Source organism: Podarcis vaucheri (genome assembly GCF_965113315.1).
Source record: "Podarcis vaucheri genome assembly, chromosome: 3".
In the NCBI taxonomy this organism is placed as follows: Eukaryota; Metazoa; Chordata; class Lepidosauria; order Squamata; family Lacertidae; genus Podarcis; species Podarcis vaucheri.
The window spans coordinates 107,722,849-107,732,470 of record NC_138761.1 but is presented as its reverse complement, the minus strand read 5'-3'; positions in this window follow the sequence as shown (position 1 = coordinate 107,732,470).

Sequence of the window (9,622 nt, the reverse complement as noted above, 5' to 3'; positions counted from 1 at the left end):
CACACTTTCGTCCAGATTTTGCTTTGCAGTTCTCCAGTCAAGTAATGTGTACAAAAATGCGTACAGAGTGGGCACAAGAATCCATATATTAGTGAAGATAGCGTACGAAAATTCAGGAAATTGTTTTATTAGGCAAAAATTGCATACACAATGTATACAACAGGAAAATTTTGCTCTGAAATGCTAGTGAATTTTATTAGGACCAAATCACAAAGTGATATGGAAAAGTGGAGAACTGAAAGTATGATTGGAAAAAATGAAAAAAACAAGAAAAAACTGAAATGGACAAATTTATAGAATCACAAATTTGTAGAGCCGGAAGGGATCTAATGGGTCATCTATTCCAAACCCCCGCAATACAACCATCTACTTGTGAATAATCACACTGAAACATGAGAAACTGGTGTGTGTTTGGCTTGAAAATGTTTTGATTCTTGTATATATGTTATAGTTCCTTCCAGAATGCAGATTAAGGAAGGTGGATTTTAAAAGTGGTTATAATTTCATTTGACCAAAAAAAGAAAGAAAAAAGGAATACACATACACACCATGCTAAGGCTGAACAGAATCGTTTCATTGATATTGACTTGTAGTTGTTTGAACTACCAACTTTAAAACCAGGATAAATGGGCAAGAAAAGTCAGGGGGGAGCAACTATCTCTGTGTCGCCTATCTGGCTAAATAAAAGATAATAAATTACACATGCAATTCAGAAAGTTGTCTAAAAAACCTGTGAATTCAGATAGATAGATGATAGTTTTTCATGCTCTGATGAAGGAGAGCTCACAAACATTTCCTAATGGTAGTGGAACTGTAGCTTATGATTTATTTAGCATCAACAAATTATTTATTTCCTATGCAGAGAGCTTAAAATCTGTATTAGTCAAACAAGCTAGGGAAAAATTGTAGACTGGCAATGAATAAAGAAGAGTTGAAGAGGAAGAGGAAGAGGAAGATGAGACTCTGCTGGTTCAAGAAAATATTTGCTGGAGAAATGTGGGCTAAATAAGGGACTTAAAGGAGAAGAGGCATCAACGTGTTTTTGAGAGATTTGCAGGTGGTGGGGGATCACTTTGAAAATGTTACACTGTTTTCTTAATCCAAGTCTTATTTTGTGTGATTTGCATGTTTGGATACAAATTGTAAAATGAGAAAATGTCGGGAAGGGGAGGATAGATGTGTAGGTCAGCCTGCCTGGAGATGTTTTTAACTCCTCCCTGTAATGTCTGCCTCAAGTTTGTCAAAAGGTGGCGAAGCCCTTATTCTTCATGGCAAACCAGTAATTAATTTGGCTAGTGATTATGACAGACTTAAAGTGGTCTCACCAGGCAGGGAGAGAACTAAGCTGATTGACAAAATATGAAAGTGAGACCTAAGTAAGCAAGAGACAGCGTTTTTTTTTAAAGAGCATGACACTTTTTTAGTGTGTGTCTGTCTCTCTCTGTGTGTGTTTTCTTTCTTTCTTTCTAAAAAGAGAATAGATTCCAGGAGACTGGCCTTGGAGTCCTCCAGACTTTTTTAAATTAAAAGCTCAATAAGATGCAGAAGTAGTAAGTACTCGCATGCTTTTCCCATTTGTCCCTTTTTATTGGCCGCAGAGATTGAATTTGTAATGACAATTATATATTAGGCCAAGAGAAGCTTCTTTCTCTTTCCAGTCGTGACCCAATTGTAAGCGAGCAAGTCACTTCAAACAAAGCCCTCTCTGCTTGCAGAGTTCCTTGATGTCTTGACAAAATATGGGCACAACATGTGGCTATGCCCGCTTGTATTTCGCTCTCCTCTAATCATGACTTGTTCCCGCCCACTTTTGTTTGATCTCATGTATTATATTCTGCTTTGGCTTTCTCTCAAGGGAAAAAAATGCAACTACTCATCCCCCTTTTTAAAACCCTTTTTTAACCCTGTGATGAGAATGTATCAGAAAGTTTTTATTTATGTTTTAATATGTGCTGAAAGCTGCCCAGGGTGGCTGGAGAAACCCAGCCAGATGGATATGGGTATGATGATGATGATGATTATGATGGTGATGATGATGATGATGATGTGCTGGACCAGTGTCTTGCCTTGGTAATGGACTGGATGAGAGCCAACAGACTGAAGCTCAATCCAGATGAGACTGAGGCACTGTTAGTGGATGGTTCCCTAGACTGGATGGGTGGGAGGTCACCTGCTTTTGATGGGGTTACACTGCCCCTGAAGGAGCAGGTTTGTAGCTTGGGTGTACTCCTGGACCCTTTGCTGTTGCTCAAGGTTCGGGTGGCCTCAGTGGCTCAGAGTGCCTTCCATCAGCTACGCCCCTATCTGAACAGGGATAGCCTAACTACTGTTGTCCGTGCTCTGGTAAGCTCAAAGTTAGATTACTGCAGTGCGTTATACATAGGGCTGCCTCTGAAGATGTTTCGGAAACTTCAGCTGGTGCAGAATTCAGCAGTCAGGTTGCTCACTGGAGCAAGACAGTTTGAGCATATTACACCAATCCTGGTCCAACTGGACAGGCTACCAATTAGTTTCCGGGCCCAATTCAAAGTGCTGCTTTTGACCTACAAAGCCTTAAACAGCTCAGCACCGCAATACCTCAATGACTGCCTCTCTCCATATGAACCTACTCGGACCTTCAGATCATCTTCTGAGGCCCTTCTTCATGTACCTCCTCCTCGATAGGTTTGTAGGGTGGCAACACAAGAACGGGCCTTCTCTGCAGTGCCTCCCCATCTGTGGAAAGCTCTCCCCAGGAAAGTTCACCTGGCGCCTTCATTATACACCTTTAGGCACCAGGCAAAAATGTTCCTTTTTAACCACGCCTTTGGTTGATCTGATTTACATCCTATTCCCTTTTAAAATGTGTTGGGGCTGAACATGGATTAAAATCCATATAAGGAAACTTAGTAGTGTCAGTTGAGAGCAGTGCCAGTTCAGTGCTGGTGGTTGCTAGGTTGCGGAGGTCCTTGTAACACGCCCTTCATTGTGACACCTCCCTCTGCTGGCTCCTTGGTCACTAGGGCTCTAGAGGCATAGCGATCTCCTTTGGCTTGATCATTCAGGGAGTGAGAGAGAAAGTGGATGGAGATGTAAGTAGACTTTCACATCAGCCTCTGCATTCTGTGCTGGTAACATTAGGGAACATTTAAAAGATTAAGATCAGGAATGATTTAAATGCTTCAGCCAGCCCTTCTGGCTTCTGTTTGACTCCACCCACTGTTTTGTAACAGAGAAGGGAAGTGAGTGTGGATTCTGCTTACACTTTCAGAAAAGGAAAACTAATAAGATGTCACGCCTTGGAAAAGGGTGTTCTTTTTCGGCTAGTGACACAGGAGTCACTTGATAACTCGCCATGGGAGCATTAAGTATGCCCTCTGGAAAAGGTGATATCTTACCTTGCCTTCCTCCTCTTCCTGCCTCCCAGGGCCCATCTTTGAAAGGCCAGCCAAGGTACAAAACCCTTCAGCATGTTGATGTTTCTTCTATAGTATTATTAATATGTGGTATTTGATGTTTCCCTTTTAAACATCCCTTCTCCACACTAAGCAAACCCACCTCTTTCAATGAGATGATGATAATTGTCTTACAACATCCAGAGGGTGCTATTCTGGCCACAGTTTTCAAGCACTCTCTTCACAGGATACCCATGATATGCCTAGGAAAGTGAATTCATCTTGAGCTTTGAGTCGTGAATGACCAAACCAGTTTAGGGATGTAGATCAGGAGAGTACTGTGAGTACTGTTGCTCCCTGTCTGTGGAATGCTCTCCCCAGGGAAATTCGCCTGGTGCCTTCATTATACACCTTTAGGCACCAGGCAAAAACGTTCCTTTTTAACCAGGCCTTTGGTTGATCTGTTTGACATCCTATGCCCTTTTTTTAAAAAAGTCTGTGTATATGTGGAAGGGCTATTGGGTTGCTTTTATTTTTATTAGATATTTTGTGGTTTTATATCTTGATTTTATTATGTGAAGTGCCCTGAGAGCGGTATATAAATTAAATAAATAATAATAATAATAATAATATTATATAATTGTCATATACTTTGTGCATTCTGCTCAGCCTTTGCTGTCCAATAGCAACATGCTGGCCACACCTGTCATCGCAGAAAGCTGCCTTTACAACTCTTGGCACCTCAACAGATAACTGTTAATAAAAACCTTTCATCAGAACCTAATCAGAGTAGAATGGCCATCTGTCAACCGCTAATGGAGTTGATTTTATCAAAGCAGCAACAAATGTTGACACCTGCCTTTACCTATACCCCAGGCAGAAGGTGTGAGCTGACGTGAAAAGAAAAGGTGAAGATTATGGTGTAAGCCAGTGATTTTCAATCCACCCTACCATAAATAAACCATTTCCATATTAATTTGTCTGCTGAGGAACTTGTGACTGACATCTTCTAGGACACGACTTCATTTTACAGCACAAATGGATCCTTTCTCAAAGGCAGGCAATACAGGGGTACCTCGGGTTACAGACGCTTCAGGTTACAGACTCCGCTAACCCAGAAATAGTACCTCGGGTTAAGAACTTTGCTTCAGGGTGAGAACAGAAATCGTGCGCCGGCACGGCAGCAGCAGGAGTCCCCAATAGTTAAAGTGGTACCTCAGGTTAAGAACAGTTTCAGGTTAAGAACGGACCTCCAGAACGAATTAAGTTCTTAGCCCGAGGTACCACTGTACTCTTTTGAGGCTGCCTATTCTAGGGAAAGATCAGTATTAGTGAACAAGATCAGTATTAGTGATATTCGATTCAAATAGGTGGTAGAAGGTTGTTCTTTCGCAGGTGGCTTAAAACATTTTGAGTTGGGGAGCTCATAGAATTGTAGATTGGAAAGGAACTCCCAGAATCTTCTAGTCCAACCCCCTTGCAATACAGGAATCTCAGCTAAAGCATCCATGACAGGTGGCCCTCCAACCTCTGCTTAAAAACCTCTAATGAAAGAGAGTCCATACCTTCCAAGGGAGACCGGTCCACTGTCAAAACAGCTCTTAGTGTCCAAAAGTTTTCCCTGGTGCTTAGTTGGAATCTCTTTTCTTGTAACTTGAATCCATTGGTTTGAGTCCTACCCTCCAGAGCAGGAGAAAACAAGCTTGCGCCATCTTCCATGTGACAGCCCTTGAGACATTTGAAGATGGCTTTCATATCTCCTCCCAGTCACCTCTTTTCCAGGCTAAACATACCCAGCTCCTTCAACTTTTCCTCATAAGGCTTGGTTTCCAGACCCTTGACCATCTTGGTTGCCCTCCTCTGCGCACATCTCAGCTTTTCAGTATCTTTCTTAAATTGTGGTGCCCAGAATTGGACACAGTATTCCAGCTGTGGTCTGACCAAGGCAGAATAGTGTGGTACTATTACTCTACTTTTGTAGGTGCAGCCTAGACCAGGTCTTGGTTGGCAGATCTCTTCATTAGGAAGCATGCATTTCCCCCCTCACTCTGGACTAGCCGCCTGAGAAACAGTTTCTATTTAAATGCGATTTTGGTTTTAAACGCAGTGTAAGGTCGTCTCTATGGGAGTATATTGTATTTAATTATGGGGTATCAGAGTTTTTAGGGGGCTAAGCAGGCCGGGGTAGCTGGGATAGCAGGCTTGTTGGTTTCTGAATGTCTGATGTGGATTTTCAATTTCGTTGTTCTGTATGGGACAATGACAATAAAGATTATCCTATCATATCAATTTCTGGCATTGCTAATTCTACTTGGTTACAGAATGAAATGACATCATCAACTTGCCTGCCTGATCCCACATTGATCGAGATTAGAGTGGTACCTCAGGTTACATACGCTTCAGGTTACATACGCTTCAGGTTACAGACTCCGCTAACCCAGAAATAGTGCTTCAGGTTAAGAACTTTGCTTCAGGATGAGAACAGAAATCGTACTCCGGCAGCGCGGCAGCAGCAGGAGGCCCCACTAGCCAAAGCGGTGCTTCAGGTTAAGAACAGTTTCAGGTTAAGTACGGACCTCCAGAACGAATTAAATACTTAACCTGAGGTACCACTGTACAGCAAAAAGTCTTTTATTTTAAAAATGAAGCTACAGTTAGAGGAAATAAGCCACTGGGAATAGGCAGGGAGTAGCATGCAAACAAGATATGTATAGGCTTGATTTTTTAAGAAGTGATTTCCCCCCTCCCCCCGCCAATTTTTCTAGGTGAACATTCAGTGCAGCACTAGTCATATTTCAAAAAATCTATCCAAACCTAATCCCCGAGGAGCAGTCTTAATCAAAATGAGATAAGGAGAAATTTCAATTTGTTTTTCAGGAAAAGATTTCTGGGAAAACCAACTACACATAAGAGGAGGTGGTTTGACAGTGACCTCTGAGAAGACTGTAGGGAATTCTCCTGCAAGGCTGATTTTTGGCTGTTTCATACCCTTCCAGAAACATAAATTAGATCCAGTGGTGTCCAGCTAAAATACTGCTGAAATATCATTTTCTCACACAGTTTCCAGAATTGCAATGAAACTTGGGGCTGGACTTTGAAGCGCGATGGGAAAACAACACAGAAAAACTAATTGAATTTGAGGTGGGCTCCTTTTGTTGTCCACTCAATCGCGCCACCCACTCTGATGACAAACAGAATTGTCTATTTAGACAAGAATACATGGTGCCATAAAACTTATTAAAACATAGCTGATCCCGCGCCCACCCCACCCCCCGAATGAACGGTGGCCATAAAAGTTATTTAAACATAGCTGGGATTTATCAGTGCCTCTGGATGCGGCATTTTGGCTGCAGAAAAGCTAAAGGAAGTGTACATAACTGAAGTGATCTCAGCCAAACTGAGATGAGCGTTGAGCAAATATATTCTAAGGTGTTTGCTGGCTCCGTCCTCGTGTAAATGCTTCTGTAGGAATCTAAGGGGAAGGCTGTGCATTGTCCTCTTTGACTTTGTGAAGGGTTGAATATATATATATATATATATATATATATATATATATATATATATATGCGTGTGTGTGTGTGTTTATTCCCCAAGTAAACAATTGCCAAATTAAATAAGCTGCCAAAAGGAAATGAGGTGTCACTTAGATATAAACCAAGGTTATACTGCATAATAAAAACGAGGGATCTCATTTTCTTTCGTGACTTCTCGGCCAAGATACCTAACTGGTGTAAATTGGCACTGTTCCATTGCCTTCCATTGTGTTTCATCTGTGTATATTAAAAGAGAAATTAGCTAGCGACAGTCCAGAATGTTTGCCTTAAAACAATTTCATCTACGTAAACGTTGTACTTGAAAGCAAGTGGGCCACACTGCTGCAAAGGAATAATAATACAAAATGGAGCTTGCTTTCACGGTGACCAAACAGGATAAAGGATAGAAAAAAGAAACCTTATATGACTGTAGAAATCAGGGTGCCTGGCAAATTTCAACGAGCCTTTACCTTATCTTTGGGACTGCCAAAGAACAACAGCAAGAGGCAACAAGGGGGGACGTGGAATGTGTAGCTGTCAAGATGCTGTGGAAGTTTGACTCCCATTGGTCCCTGATAGCATGGCCAATGGTCAGGGAAGATGTGAGTTTTAGTCCAAAAACATCTGGAAGGGCAAAGGTTCTCCATCCATGGTATAAATTTCCAGACTTATAATCTTCAACCTGGATATCCCTAATCACCTTCTCTCTATCTAGGAGCGGGAATCAAGGTGAGTTCTTGGTTATTAAAACACCTGATTTTTAGCACTTCTACCCTGAAGGCTGATCGCCGAATAATTGATGCTTTTGAATTATGGTGCTGGAGGAGACTCTCGAGAGTCCCATGGACTGCAAGAATATCAAACCTATCCATTCTGAAGGAAATCAGCCCTGAGTGCTCACTAGAAGGACAGATCTTGAAGCTGAGGCTCCAATACTTTGGCCACCTCATGAGAAGAGAAGACTCCCTGGAAAAGACCCTGATGTTGGGAAAGATGGAGGGCACAAGGAGAAGGGGACGACAGAGGACGAGATGGTTGGACAGTGTTCTCGAAGCTACCAGCATGAGTTTGACCAAATTGCGGGAGGCAGTGGAAGACAGGAGTGCCTGGCGTGCTCTGGTCCATGGGGTCACAAAGAGTCGGACACGACTAAACAACAACAACAACCCTGCTTAATTCATTGCATATCTTCCTAACCCAAATCATAGGATAAAAATGTCAGCATAAAACCCCACGCCATAATAACAAGTTCCAAAGCAGCCATCAAATATATAAAGCGATGGTGAGCTTTCAGCTTTCCAGCTAGGCCTCTACCGTTGCACATGTGCGCATTGGTGTGAGAACGAGGGAGGCAGGGGCTCATTTATTTGACCTGTACCAGAACCAGGGGCAACCCCCAAACCAGTTAAGGAAACAGCTTGCCGTATATTTCAGCATCTCCACGGGTGGTAATTGTGGCTGTTGTCAAACCGGCATTCGTTCGGATCTGCCCCAAGTCACCTGGAGACTTTATTTATTTATTTATTTGACAAAGTAATAATCATACATAAATAAGAAAAAAAATGTGCACCCCAGCACTGAGACCATTCCATTGTAACTATCCAGCCTCCCAAAATGTCAACACTTCTTGCGATGGTTTGACCCCTTTCCGTTTAACCAGTACAAATTCTACACCCTATATATCTCCTCAAAATCATTTCTCATGCATACTCCCCATCTTACCTTAACGGCACATGCTAATTTATCATTAATGGCTATATCCTGCACCTCTTCATACCATTCTTCCATTTTGTATTCTGCCTGTCCCTTCCATTTCCTAGCTATCATAATTTGTGCAGCTGTCAATAAAGTTGTCCTTCGTAGCTTGCGAACCTTCCACCCCATCATAAATTGTTAATAATGCTACCCCTGGACTTTTGGTCAGCTTTAACCCAGTGATTTCTGTTATTTCCTTAAACACCCTTTGCCAGAAAAATCGTACATATTTACACCCCCACCACATGTGAATGTAACCCCCTGTTTACTGGTATTCCCCGGAGACTTAGTGTAACAATTTCACCTATTTTCCTTTTTTTGGGGGGGGGGGGAATCACTGGTCCTGTGTAACTTCACCCCAAAGTCCATATTTCTCTATTTTGAATGAAGCAATGCTACTGCAATGGATCATTGACATTTCCAGGACTGCTTTTTCGTGAAGGAATTCTGTGCCGAACGTTTTCCTCTTTAAAATACGGACGTCATCATCCTCGTCACCATAATCTTCTTCATCATCACATTGATTGAGATTCCTGCATTGCAGGGGGTTAGACTTTTCAACTTTTCAACTCTGTGATTCTATGGATCTAATTAATTTATATGCTGTTTAATTTCCAAAGGAACATGCACAAGAGGAACTAGTGTGTTCAGCTCAGGTGCTTGCATCCGATGGAGTGGATTCCAGCCTAAGAAAGCCGATGCCACACATAAAGAAGACAGCAAGAAAGGATTTAGTTATACTAGATCTAGGTTTCAAACGGAAGTGATTGAATGAAGGGAAAGTTAAACTACTGAAGGCCGCATACAGCATACTATTAGAATGGGAGACGAAAGATGAAGAGGTAAAATCAGTTATGATTAAATGGGCACAAGATGTAGGGCACAACATTATGATGGAAGATTGGGTTAAATTATGGAAAACTGACTTAAAATTTACAGATTGTTCCCTATTGAAGGAGA